The sequence below is a fragment of the Rutidosis leptorrhynchoides genome, chromosome 3 (assembly GCF_046630445.1).
Source record: "Rutidosis leptorrhynchoides isolate AG116_Rl617_1_P2 chromosome 3, CSIRO_AGI_Rlap_v1, whole genome shotgun sequence".
Classification (NCBI taxonomy): Eukaryota; Viridiplantae; Streptophyta; class Magnoliopsida; order Asterales; family Asteraceae; genus Rutidosis; species Rutidosis leptorrhynchoides.
Window position 1 is genome coordinate 644499722 of NC_092335.1, and position 14832 is coordinate 644514553.

General features: G+C 35.1%; 1 pseudogene; it reads left to right on the top strand.

The window, feature by feature from the left end:
• Positions 1–365: 365 nt before the first annotated feature.
• LOC139901103 (uncharacterized) lies at positions 366–668 on the top strand (annotated as a pseudogene).
• Positions 669–14832: the final 14164 nt, after the last annotated feature.

Consider the following 14832-nt stretch of genomic DNA (forward strand, 5'->3'; position numbering starts at 1 on the left):
CTACCAGCGATATTTTTGTCCTCTCATAATTAAAATCATTATTTATTTTTCACTAAATTGCCCATTTCGTTCTTGTATTTTTCAATTTTTGATCGTTTCATCCCTTTGTTTTATTTCATACATTTTTCATCCTTCAAAGCATTATAAAGTCTCAAATTCATCCCTCACCCTAACAAAAGTTAATGTCCGTTAAGTATGGACCATCCTTGTAAAATTGATTCCTTAACATTGCAACCTTACCATCTTTACTCTCTAGAAGAACTCTCCGGAAACCTCCGATTCCCCTGTTCCTTCTTATAAACCCTAACCCCAACTTTACTGAAATACGCCATAACCAATTAACAAAATTCGCTCTTACAAAAACCATGTTTTTCTTCTTCGTAGGTGGAGTAACTCAAGAAGTTCGTCAAGTCCTCAAACAAGATGTCGGACGGTGCATCAACTGCCGTTCACCGGCGATCTCGTCGACACCAACAAAGTTTTAAAATTGTTTTTTGTTCTGATTTATCGGTGGCCATCAAAAGATCAATTCCGGTCTATTCTATCCACCATCGTTATCCACGTCATCGTATGAGTTCCAGGTGTCGAAGAATCGTCAATGTCAGTTCTGCGACCGGGCAGTCGATTCGGATTTCAAGTTCTGCCCCTTCTGCGGTTCTGCTCTTTAAATTAGAATCCAGTGCGAATAGTTAAAGTATAACTGCTCTATAGCATTGAAATAAGCTTGTATGAGTCTTATTTTTGTACTACGTTAGCATATAGAAATAAAAATTCCCAAATATTCCAGTAAAATGATGCGTGGACAATTGACGAATGATAAAAGTTAGTTACAGGCACTCATTGATAGCATGTAATGTAATTAGCATTTTTGTATTTGATAATCAGTGAAGGGTTTTAGCAAGTGTATCATGTGAGAGTATTGATGGAGAGGCTTAACGCATCTAAACGATAACAATTTGCAACAATATGTATGAGAGTATTAATTATAAATGCATAATTAACAGTTAAGGTGTAAGAGCAAGTATCTATATCTTTGGTTTTCATTGTTTGAATTTGTAGACTAGTAAGATCATGATACCCTTTATATTTATGTATAGATTTATTAAAGCTTTTCATGTTTGATCGTGCATATATTTTCCGAGAGGTTAATATGCATGTTCAATATGTTTAAAATAGGTTTAAGGATCTTAGAACTTAGCTCTCCGGTCCGGCTACCGTGAATAACCCTGGCCGACATGATGATGTCGGCGGGGTGGCTAGGTGATTAAGTCCACCTTCGATGATGGTCGTCGATCGAAGGCCCAAATAAGGCTGTAGGAAACCGTCGAGAATGACTAACCTGTTAACCTTCGATGAATGATGATAATGATTACGTATTGTGAGCCACGTAAAAATGTGATGATCCCCTGGAATGATAATTAGGGTTAGTATATATAGGCAAAACCCTAATTCTAGAATCATCGGAAATCATGATAATCCTTTCCATAACAAACTCCCCGAATCTCGGATATAATTATGGAAAAGATATTTAGGCTTGATGGCCAAGTAACCGCCATTCTGGGAACAAAGGTATTCAATACGCTACTGTATAACGCATATAAAGTACACGCGTACGCACGCTAGTAATAGCCCGCATACGTATATAATGCGCATGCGGGTTGCGGTATCATTATATCCCCCCAGTTTGATGTAATGTGACGCAAGACATATGATATCAAACTATTAAGCAAAAAATAAAAAGAAAAAAGAAAACATCCAGCATTAAATTTTATGCGTGCGGCTCGAGGTCATTAAATGCCTGTCACTGTCGCAGAAGCCCATTCGGCTGACAAGACAGAAAGTGACGGTGAGCAGACGCGTGTGAGCCACGCGCTCAACATTGGGTACAACAAGCAAAAACCCACGCGCGAGCAAATGACGTCCACCGCCGGATTTTTTACACGTGTACGTCCACGATGAAACCGTTTCACCCCACTATACTCATACCTCACTATAAATAGACGAGAGTCACCCTCATTTCTATTTTTCTGCCCAAAGCTTCTCCGATACGCTGCTAAATCAACTCCGATCAAATCCCATATATTCCGGCAAACGTCAAAAGGTTAGTTACTCTTCAATTACTCATAGAAAATGACCAAGGCAAATGAGACTTTCGTAGATAGCGTAGTGTCAATAATAGAGCAGAAGCACATAGATTCGTTAGTTAAACAATACCCACCGTTACAGCAGTACAATTCGGTGGCACCCCTCTCTAACCAACGTGCCTATGAACCACCGGAGAAGAAAGTAGCCATATACGAACATGCGTTTAAGCATGGCAATTTTAGGGTTCCACCTTAGGACTTATTTCTAGGCGTTTTAGATCACTTCCACGTAGGATTAGGGCAATTACACCCGTATGCCATAGGAAAGATAGTGCTGTTTGAGATGTGGTGTGCTGCGCTAAACAAAGTACCACTGGTGAAGGTGTTCTTCCATCTATACCGTCTAGCCACCCACCATAAGTCCTGGTTTACTTTCTTCGCCCTGCAAAACTTTACCAAAACCCCCAAATCGAACACGGGTCATTGAAAAGAAACCTTTTTTTTCATTGACCAATCAGTAGTTGGAACCAACTTTTCGCAAATGCTTATTTGGTGCGAAAGTGTGGCAAAGGACGTAAACAAAACCCCCATCCTTGATGATGAAGAAACGAAACTGTTAGCGGAGTGCACTAACGCATAGGTGGTGCACCGGTCGTAAGGGAACGTTATGCTGTGGTTAGGAAAGATTTTCGCGCACTGGCCATGGGAGAACATGCGTCCAACCATAATCGCGCTGAAGGGCAAGGGTAGGAATAGTATAAACGCATGTTAATACATAACAGCTGCTGCATACTTATATGTTCTAACTGTGCGCATATGTTTGCAGAGATAAAGATGAAGAAAGTGCTTACTGCCGAGGAGATTGCGGGTATCTCTTTCCGCAAACAAAACGTTAACGAGTAGCTGGAGCAAGAGAGGACCGACTAAAATGAGGTGTCCGCACCCGCTACCTCAGCCAACAAGCGCAAGGCAACCGAAACCCCTCTAACAAAGTAAAAGAAGAAGAAGCTCACTCCGAAACAAAGGGAGGACATGCGGAACGACAACTTTGTCCCCGTGGAGCAAGCGTCTGCAGATCTGCCTCCCCCCATTACTGGTAAGCGTATCTCTTCTCATTTAAATACCTGATGTTATGCGAGGTGTATATGAAATAGTTTAAATTTACTAGGAAAAACTATTAAATATGATACAATTTTACACAAGATATTTATTTATTTATAGAACGGATATAACTAAACCTTGCTACAACACTTATAGGCAGTGTACCTAATCGTACAGTAGTGTAGTTTATAGTAAGTCCGGTTCGTTCCACAGGGAAACTTTTAAATAAAGCTTAACGCTATATTAGTTTTAATTTATAAAAATACAAATATATATAAGTAATATTATTATTATAAAAGGGGGTTTTTACCGTTTAATGACCGGTTTGTCGATTTTAAAACTTTAGTCGCAGTTAAAACCTAATGTAAAATATTAAATAAATAAAAGACTTAATTTAAAGCTTAAAATAAATAACGATAATGAAATTGCAATAAATAAAAGTGCGATGAAATAAAATTGCGATAATTAAAGAGTACGAAAATTAAAAGTGCAATTAAATACAATGACAATAATTAAAAGTGCAATTAAATACAATAACAATAAATAAAAGTGCAATAATTAGAAGTGCAATTTAATATGAAAATAAAGGAATTATGCTTATTTAAACTTCCGTAATCATGATGTTTGACGTGTTGATTTTTAGTTTTATGCCCATGGGTTAATTGTCCTTTGTCCTGGATTATTTAATGTGTCCGTCTGGTTTTTGTCCATAACAGTCCATCAGTCATAAATATAAAGTGCGAGTGTCCTCGTCAAATTATCCTTATTCCCGAAGTCAAATATTCCAACTAATTGGGGACTTAAACTGTAACAAGGTTTTAATACTTTGTTTAATAATTACACCAGGATATCAACTGCGTGTAACCCAAGGTTTTAATACTTTGTTAACAATTACACCAAGTGTCCTTATATATAATTTTACCCCTGTTTTAATAATTCTAGTGACTATTAATCCATTCCCGTGTCCGGTTAAATGAACGATTTTTCGTATATATAAATATCCCGCCCATCGTGTCCGATCGAGTGTATATGGTTATTTATAGGTACATCCAATTGTAAATCTTTATATTAAAATTAACAAATTATTATTTAGTTAAACAAATATAAAGCCCATTAATAGCCCATAGTCTAATTTCCACAAGTGTCGTTCTTTTGTCCAAACCCCAATTATGGTACAAAGCCTAATTACCCCGTCTTTAATATTTAGTCCAACATCATGATTACTTCGGCTCAAATAAGCATAATAATAACTTAAATACGAGACATTAATTTAAAAAGGAGAACATAACTTACATTGAGTATTTATCGCGTAGTGTTATACGGACAGAACTTCGACTTCAAAACCCGTAATTAACCGTTACATTAACTTAAACTAACTAATATAAAACTAAACTAATTTATATTATATATATAAATATTATATATATATATATATTACAGAGATAGAGAGTTTTTTTTTTTTTTTTTTTTTGGTTTTGAACTCGGCAGCAAGCTCGTGCCTTTTATAGGAAATTTTGATCCTGGTGTGCTCCGCGATCGTGGAGGTTTAAACCTTCAGAGCTCCGCGAGTGCGGAGCTTCAGAATCCAGCTCACCAAATTTTGGATCCTAGCTTTGTCGACATATTTATTATATATATATATATATAATATATAAATAATTTATATAATTATTTAAATATTATATTATATTCTTGTGCATAATTGACTCATAATTTTTAGTCCGTTGCGTCGGGCGTTGATAGTTGGCTCAGGTCCCGGTTCCGGATTTTCGAACGTCCTTTCGTATAATTTAATATCTTGTACTTTGCGTTCCGTAACTTGTACTCTTGTCATTTTTAGACGTTTCTCATCAATAATTTGAACCACCTGAATTGTATCTTGTACAATTGAGCTTTTTGGATGTTTGCGTCTTCAAATCGTTGTTTTCGCCTTTTGTCTTCGCACTTATTTAATATAAACGATTACAACTTAAAATAGGACAATTACAACTAAATAATTTACATATTGGGAGGATATTGCTACTAAATATATGTTCATTTGGAGCACTATCAAATATCCCCACACTTGAGCGTTGCTTGTCCTCAAGCAATACAAAACTTGAAATTAAATTACACGAATCACTTCTTTATTCTTCACACTTTATACATCAGTGATTTTGATACGGCGGTATAAACAATGATAGTAACGGTGTGGTTTAAAGTCCCACATGACTATTAAAAATTTAGATCCTTTAAGGAAATTGGATCTTTATGAAAACATTTGATCTTTTGAAAATTCAATCTAGCTTTTACCCTAGATAAGTTTTCCGGAATAACCCTTCACCAGTGTTTGCAAAATATATTTGTGGATCAATATTTTGGCTAAAAACATTTAGGTTCGTGTAATCCACTGCTATCCCTGTATCGGAAAGCACACATCCAGTTTACTTGTTCCGTATATTACCTTTCGGCAAACTACCATCCGGTTGTAAAGGAAAGCGATGAACAAGAAACTGTTAAGGCAATGTTTAATAACATGCAGATGTTCATGGTCTAAAACGTGTCGGATGCTAGTACTATCCTTTGTAGGAGCAATAGTAAAGATCATCCTATAATTTTTCGGTCTGGCACAAGGTCCTGTCTTCGACCATGCTATACAACCACCGTTCTTACGGTTGACACCCGATTTGGTTCAGGTGACCTAATGAATTCCAGGTGAATTTCTAGGATTTTACGTTCATTGAACGCATTGAAAATGGGTTTTCAGAAAACAAATCGGTTTGTAATTTTGATCAAAATATTTTCTCGTTCAAGCTCGAGTTTAGATATCATCGAATTCCATGAGTTTGTAATTCTCAATCTTTAAGGTCAATCTCTAGGATTGAGTAATATCAGGCTTAAAAGCTGATTTTTAATCTTTTAAGGAGATTATCCTTTCTGGGGATCTGATTCATTAGTCTTATCTAGCTAATTTGCATGGCGTTCTCCCCATTTTACAAGACAGAACCTCTCATGGTTAGGATAAGTCTGACCACTTGGCGACCCTGTTTGATGCTGAGGTCCGTGGATTTCCTGCTGATTTTAGAGATGACTTTTCTAGATTTTTCGTCAACCTACAGCTGGTCTGGACGACAACTTCTTGACCTAAATCAAGAAGCGCGTTTCTTTTTCGGAAGACTTTACTTCCTTTTTATGATGGAATTGATTCATCGTGTAGATCCATCTTTCTTACAGTAAATAGGGTAAAACTTTTTATTTTAGTCCAAAGCAAAAGTATCTTCAGTTATTTGTACAAAAATATGTGACATATGTTTAAAATAACTTGGTAAATTTTCCCACACTTGGCTTTTATTTTCTTTTATTTGCCTTTTTATTGTCCTCTATTTCATTTTAAATGAATTCTAACATTTTGGTTTGTTTCTCAATTTATGTCCTTTCCGAGGTAACAATAATTTCGGTGTTAACACCTAGTTTTATCGTTCATAAATATGTATAAACATGATTTTGAATTCATTTAATTGAAAATTTTGAAAATTTCTACTAGAATTGGGTAGTCAGTATATAAGACTAGGGCTGTTCTTTATTATCAGAGAGCACTAGATTCTAATACAACTACTGCGTTACTAGTATTTTTAATGGTAACCAAGTGTATAAGTTAAAAATTTTAAAAATCCGAAAGAATTTAACCCCTTCCTACACTTAAGATCTTGCAATGCCCTCATTTGCAATAAATCAGTAACAATTTAAATTATTGAGGGTGATTAGCGTAGAAAAATGATTAAATTTTACCAAAGTTTCCAAACATATTGGCGTTTGTTTTCTGAATAATAAATGGTGCATATCATTTGTTTATTCCGTCTTGTTGTACATCACATTTGTTTTTCGTTTTGTCGTCAAAATTAATAGCTTTTGCTGAACTTAATGCCAGTCTTTGAAAATGCGCTGTTTTACCCTGTTTTGTACATGAGATAAACTACAAACACATATATACATATTTTTGAAGTTGGGTTTTCACACCACATTCAAAAATTATTAAAATCTAATAAAGTTAGAAAATTATAAAAGCTATTATAATAATAAAATAAGAAATAAGAAATAAGAAAATTAAGAATTAGTAACATTACAATAAAATAAACAAAAATAGAAAATTACGGATGAGGAGAATGGTTCCAGTGTGGGTCCCAAGCGTATCCATAAATGCTGTAAAATGCTTGGGCCGGGTCATATGTAGGATATGGTGGTCGGTTCTCTAAAGTCCAAGGAGCAAATTCGGGCAGAACGGTAGGAATGTATTCTCTACCTACGTGTGTACAATGACTTATGATTTGGCTTTGATGATACTGCCAATCTTGAAATGCTTTTTGTCTAGCCATTTCATACTCGTGTCGAGCCATAAAAATTTGCATTTCCGTCATTGGATTACCCCCTCCCGGTTGACCTTGCTGTTGATCTCTCTCAACCTGTGGATGCCTGCCATCATAACGTGCTGCCACGTTGTTTCATTTCTTTAAGACCTTAGCACCATGATAAACACGAAAATCTATTCTATCGCGGGGTTCTGGTTCTGCCATTAATAATCCCCCTCGACTTCTATCCACACCGAGATATTCAGCAATCAAAGTAATAAATATACCACCTCCTATTATGCTACCACGCCTCATACCCCTAACCATAGTCAATAAATAATAACCCACACAAAAAGGTATACTTACAGCGCTGTGTGGGTCTCGAATACACATGTGGTAAAACAAATCCTGTTCATTTACCTTTGTGTGACCATTTTCCGCATTTGTGACATCTTTCAAGGTGCCGTGCTCTTCTTTTCGCTGCGGATTTTGATTTTCCTTTACCAAATTGTAACTTATTATTTTCGCATCTGGATTCTTTTCTTACTCCGTCTAATTTACCTCTGATTAATGATACCAATTCACTTGGAAGTGTGTCATTATTACGTTTAGTGATCAAAGCGTGTAGCATTAGACCATGATTTAATTCACAGGAAGTCTTCATTTCGAAAAACCTAAAAAAAATAAAAATTCAGAATGGGGGGAGAAGACTAGTTCTTTAGGGTCTGCTAGGGAAAGACCATTCGGGTTCCATTTTCGAGAACTACACGAAAACAGAAAATCTAACTCTAACAGAAATACATATTATCCTTTATAAGACTTGATTCTCCCCACACTTAGTTAGCTGTGGTGTTGAAATTGTGATTAACTTCGTTGTCAACTTCCATCGGACTATCTATGTAATGTTTAACTCTGTGACCATTAACCTTAAATTCAATCCCATTTGAATTTATTAATTTTATTGTTCCGTATGGGAAAACTCTTTTGACTATGAATGGTCCAGACCATCTTGATTTCAATTTTCCAGGAAATAGCTTGAATCGTGAATTGAAAAGAAGAACTTTGTCTCCTTCTTTAAATTCTTTTGAACTTCTGATTCTTTTATCATGTCATTTCTTCGTTCTTTCCTTATAGATTAACGAATTTTTCGTATGCTTCATGTCTTAATTCTTCTAATTCGTTTAGTTGACTTAACTGTAGACGTCCAGCTTCATGTAAATCAAGATTACATGTCTTCAAAGTCCAAAATGCTTTGTGTTCAATTTCTACTGGAAGATGACATACTTTTTCGTAAACAAGTTTAAAAGGTGTGGTTCCAATTTGAGTTTTGTAGGCTGTTCTAAAAGCCCATAGTGCATCCTCCAATTTAATGGACCATTCCTTCAGATTTGATCCTACGGTTTTCTCTAAAATACGTTTTAAAGCTCGATTGGTATTTTCAACTTGTCCACTTGTTTGTGGATGATAAGCAGTGGAGATTTTATGAGTTACTCCATATCTTTTAAGAACTTTCTCAAGTTGATTATTACAGAAATGATTTCCCCGATCACTTATTAAAGCTTTCGGTGTTCCAAACCTTGCAAAAAGACGTTTTAAAAAGTTGACTACAACTCGTGCATCGTTAGTTGGGAGAGCTTGTGCTTCCGCCCATTTAGATACATAATCAATGGCTACGAGAATGTAGAGATTATTATGATATTTTGGAAATGGACCCATAAAGTCAATACCCCAAATGTTAAATACTTCACATACTTGAATGACATTTTGTGGCATTTCATCACATTGACTTATTTTTCTGGCCCTTTGACATGCATCACAGGATTTGCAAAGAAGGTGTGCGTCTTTGAAAATTGTAGGCCAATAGAATCCAGCATCATAAACTTTTCTTGCTGTGAGCTGAGGCCCATAATGCCCTCCTGTTGGTCCTGTGTGACAATGGTTTAAGATTTTACTAGCTTCATCTCCGAATACACATCGGCGTATTATTCCATCGGGACAACTTTTAAACAAATGTGGATCTTCCCAGAAATAGTGTTTTATATCACTAAAGAATTTCTTTCGTTTTTGGTACGACAATCCTTTTTCAAGGAATCCACATACTAAATAGTTTGCATAGTCTGCAAACCATGGAATTTCATTATAATCTATCTTCAATAGATATTCATCAGGAAAGTTGTCTTGTATGGCCGATTCATTTAGAACTTCTAATTCGGGATTTTCAAGACGAGAAAGATGATCAGTGGCGAGATTTTCTACTCCTCTTTTATCTCGGATTTCAATATCAAACTCTTGTAAGAGTAAGATCCAACGGATTAATCGTGGTTTGGCATCTTGTTTCGAAAATAGGTATCTAAGAGCAGAATGGTCAGTATAGACCACCGTTTTAGCTAGAACGAGATATGAACGAAATTTGTCAAAAGTAAAGACAATAGCAAGGAGTTCTTTTTCAGTAGTTGTGTAATTTGTTTGTGCTCCTTGTAACGTCTTACTAGCATAATATATAGGTTGAAACCATTTTTCAATCCTTTGTCCTAAAACGGATAAGTTCAAATGGTAGATTCCAATTTGGAGTTATCATGATCGGCGCATTAGTGAGTTTTTCTTTAAGTATATTAAAAGATTTGATACATTCATCTGAAAAGATGAATGGAGCATCCTTTTCTAGGAGTTTATTCATAGGAGTGGCAATTTTAGAAAAATCTTTTATGAAACGTCGATAAAAACCGGCATGCCCTAGAAAACTCCTAACTCCTCTAACATTGGTGGGATGTAGAAGTTTAGCAATTACATCTACTTTAGCTCTATCCACTTCAATTCCTTCCTTTGAAATTTTATGACCAAGAACGATGCCTTCTTTAACCATGAAATGGCATTTCTCCCAATTAAGTACTAGATTTGATTGTTCACATCTAATAAGCATTCGTTCAAGATTAACTAGACATGATTCAAATGTATCACCGAAGACTGAAAAGTCATCCATGAAAACTTCCATGCATTCTTCTATCATGTCGTGAAAAATCATCATCATGCACCTTTGAAAGGTTGCAAGGGCATTGCAAAGTCCAAATGGCATGCGTTTGTAAGCAAAAGTACCATAAGGGCACGTGAATGTGGTTTTCTCTTGGTTTTCGGGTGCTATTGAAATTTGAAAATATCCGGAAAAACCATCAAGAAAACAATAGTAACTATTTCCGGCTAATCTTTTCAACATTTGATCAATAAAAGGTAAGGGAAAGTGATCTTTTCTGGTGGCGTCATTTAATTTTCTATAATCAATACATACACGCCATCCTGTTACAGTCCTAGTAGGAATAAGCTCATTTTTTTCATTTGTAATGACAGTCATGCCACCCTTCTTAGGCACGCATTGAACTGGGTTTACCCATGGACTATCAGAAATTGGATAAATTAAACCCGCATCTAGCAGTTTAATAATTTCTTTCTTCACAACATCTTGCATATTAGGATTTAGTCTTCGTTGGTGTTGCACATATGTTTTATGACCTTCTTCCATAAGGATTTTATGTGTGCAATACGAAGGACTTATTCCTTTAATATCATGAATTTTCCATGCAATAGCTGATTTATGAGCTTTTAACACAGAAATAAGTTGAGATTTTTCATTTTCAGTAAGAGAAGACGATATTATTACATGTAATTCAGATTCACCATGTAAATAAGCATATTCCAAATGGTTTGGAAGTGGCTTTAACTCTAATGTCGGTGGTTCTTCTATCGATGATTTATATCGATATCTGTCTTCTTCTTTTAACATTTGAATTTCTTCTGTTGTTGGTTCATATCCATTAGCCATAAGTGTAGCTAACATTTCAGTTTCATCAATTGGTTCAGTACCTTCTCCTAAAGAACATTCTCCTGTTCCTTGTAATTCTGGAAATTCTTCTAACAATTTTGCATGTGATTCTATAGTTTGAATATAATAACATGTATCATCTGCAGATTGCGGTTGTTGCATTGCTCTATCAACTGAAAAGGTAACACTCTCGTCCTCTATACTTAGGGTCAATTTCTTACCGAACACGTCTATCATTGCTTTAGCCGTGTTTAAGAATGGTCTTCCTAATATGAGAGGAACTTGAGAATCTTCTTCCATGTCCAGAACAACAAAATCTACTGGAAATACTAAAGTACCAACTTTAACTAGCATGTTCTCCATTATCCCTCTAGGATATTTTACTGATCTATCGGCTAGTTGTATGCTTATTCGTGTTGGTTTCAATTCTCCAAGGTCTAGTTTAGTGTATAGTGAATACGGCATTAAATTTATGCTAGCACCTAAGTCTGCCAATGCTTCTATTGAACTAAGACTACCCAGAAAACATGGAATTGTGAAACTTCCTGGATCTGATAATTTTTCTGGTATCTTATTCAACAGCACTGCTGAATAATTAGCATTCATAGTAACGGCCGAGAGTTCTTCCATTTTCTTTCTATTTGAGATTAGATCTTTCAGAAATTTAGCATATCTAGGCATTCCTGAAATTACATCAATGAAAGGAAGATTTACATTTATCTGTTTAAACATATCCAAGAATTTGGATTGCTCGGCTTCAAGTCTCTCTTTTCTCATTTTACTCGGGTAAGGAAGTGGTGGTTGGTATGGTTTAACATAAGGTTTAGCTTTAACTGTGTTATCTTCATTAACCTTTTCAACTACCGGTTCTTTTTCCTTATCTTGTTCAGGTTGTGGTTCTTGTGGAGTAGGAATAGCTTCATCAGAAATTACAGGTATTTCAGGTGGTTTAAGTGTTGTACCACTTTTTGTGGTAATAGCTTTAGTTGTTTCATTCCTGGGGTTAGCATTTGTATCACTAGGTAGACTTCCCGGTTTTCTTTCACCTATTAACCTTGCTAGGTTACTTACTCTTGTTCCAGATTTTAAATAGAAGCTTGTTAATTTCTAAATGCTTGAGCATTTTGTTCATTGGTTTTCTTCTGAGATGTGAAAAATTGAGTTTGAGAGTCAACTAGCTTCGTCATCATATCTTCTAAATTCGGCTTTTTATCATCGGTTTATGGTGGTTTGTTTTGAAAATTAGGTCTTTGCTGATTGTAAGTATTATTGGATACTTGTTGATTACTAGGACCTTGTTGGTTGTTGTATGGAATATTTCGGTTATAATTCTGGTTTTGATTGTAAATCGATCTTGGCGGTTGATAATTATTCTGATAATTATTTCCAGGCCTTTGGTTTATGTATGAAACATTCTCTCTTTGTTCCATTGTTAGTTCAATACTGAAACAATCTTTGGTCAAATGTGGTCCTCCACACTGCTCACAACTAATTCGTATTGAGTGGATATCTTTAGTCATCTTTTCCATTCGTCTATCGACAGCATCTATCTTTGCGGAAATGGAATCTAAGTCATGGCTAGAATCGGCTCTAGCTGCTTTAGATGATCTAACGATATCTTTTTCTTGATGCCACTCATGTGAGTGGGAAGCAGTGTTATCAATAATTTTGTAAGCATCAGTTTCTGTTTTCTTCATAATGGAACCACCAGCTGCTATGTCTATGTCTTTCCTTATAGTGATGTCGCATCCTTGGTAAAATATTTGTACTATTTGACAGGTGTCTAAACCATGGTGCGGACATCCTCTTAATAACTTTCCAAATCTTGTCCAAGCCTCATATAGAGTTTCATTTGGCTTCTGTGTGAATGTAACAATTTCTCCTTGAAGTCTCACGGCTTTAGATGCCGAAAAGAATTGTTTAAGAAATTTTTCAACTAAAACGTCCCATGTATCGATCGCCCCTTCAGGTAACGATTCCAACCAATCTTTGGCTTCTCCCTTTAAAGTCCAGGGAAATAACATGAGATATATCTGTTCATCTTCAACTTCTCTTATTTTAAATAGAGTGCAGATCCTATTAAAGGTACGAAGATGTTCATTTGGATCTTCCTTCGGCGTACCACTAAATTGGCATTGATTAGTCACCATGTGTAGAATTTGTCCTTTGATTTCATAATCTGGCGCATTAATGTCTGAATGAGTAATTGCGTGACCTTGGCCAGTGCGTTTAGCTCTCATTCGGTCTTCCATACTTAAAGGTTCCAGATTCTCCATGATTGAATTTGTTGAATCTGAATCACTAGAGGATTCTGATTTAATGGTTCGTTCCTCAACAATCTCTGTTTGAATGATTGGTGGTTCCGGAGGAAAAATTAATGGTTCAGGATCTATGAATCGTCCCTGAATATTCTCCGGATTCTCATTTGTGAGGTCGGGTTCAAAAAATGGATTATCGAAAATTTGAATTGGAGTACTTGGTCGACTGGATGACGATTCTAAAGAAAAATCAACGGCGACAATATTTGCTAGATGTCTTGATCGAGTTACAGGTGGTGAACGTACAAAAGGTGGTGAACGTTTTGCTCGGTGCATTCACTAAATATCCTATTAGTTTTTTAAAAAGAAAGAAAAATTATATAAGTTATCCAATTAATAGACTTTTCTGATTTTGCCCACGTTTCGAATAGCCAAAAGATGCAGCAGAGGGGCAGGATTCGTTTGGTCTCAATATAATTGAGTACTGTTTGGCTCCAATAACCCGGTCCACGTACAAATCCAACTATTACTACAAAACAGAAAATTTTGATGTCTATCAATTTAACCACTTAAAACAATTTTTCGTTTGAAATTTAAAGAAATATTAGATAAGAAATAGAGAAAATTCTAAGTCCTAAAAACTAGAATGGCGAGAAATAAGAGAGAAAAAGAGCGCGTCGAAAAACGTCGAAAAATAAAAGATTGAAAAATAATAGGCGTCGAAAAATAAAAATAAGAAAGTAGCGCGTCGAAACTTAAAAAGGAACTAAAAACTAAAAATTAAAAGTTGCGTCTAAAAATATTAAAGCTTACAAGGAATTCTATATCCCAAATGGCAATATCTTAAAAAGGGTACTAAAAACTTAGAAAGGCGTCGCAAAATTTTAAAGCACCTAAATCTTAGTCTAAAGAAAAAGCACTTAAGGGATTTTACTGCAAAGTCTAAAAATCTAGAAATAAAAATACCTATGGCAAAAAGTATGGATTAAAACTAAAAACGAGCGAAAAATACAAATATTACGCTAAAACGAATAAAAGAACAAAATATAAAAATATACTAAAAGTTGTAAAAAGTACAATTTTAATAAAAAATATTATTTTTATATTATTTATTTTATAAAATTATTAATTTTATAAATTATTTAAACTATTTAAACTAAATAATACAAAATAATAATAAAAACTAAATTATATAATAATAATAATACCCTAATTAGGGTTTAATTAATAATAATAATAATAATAATAAT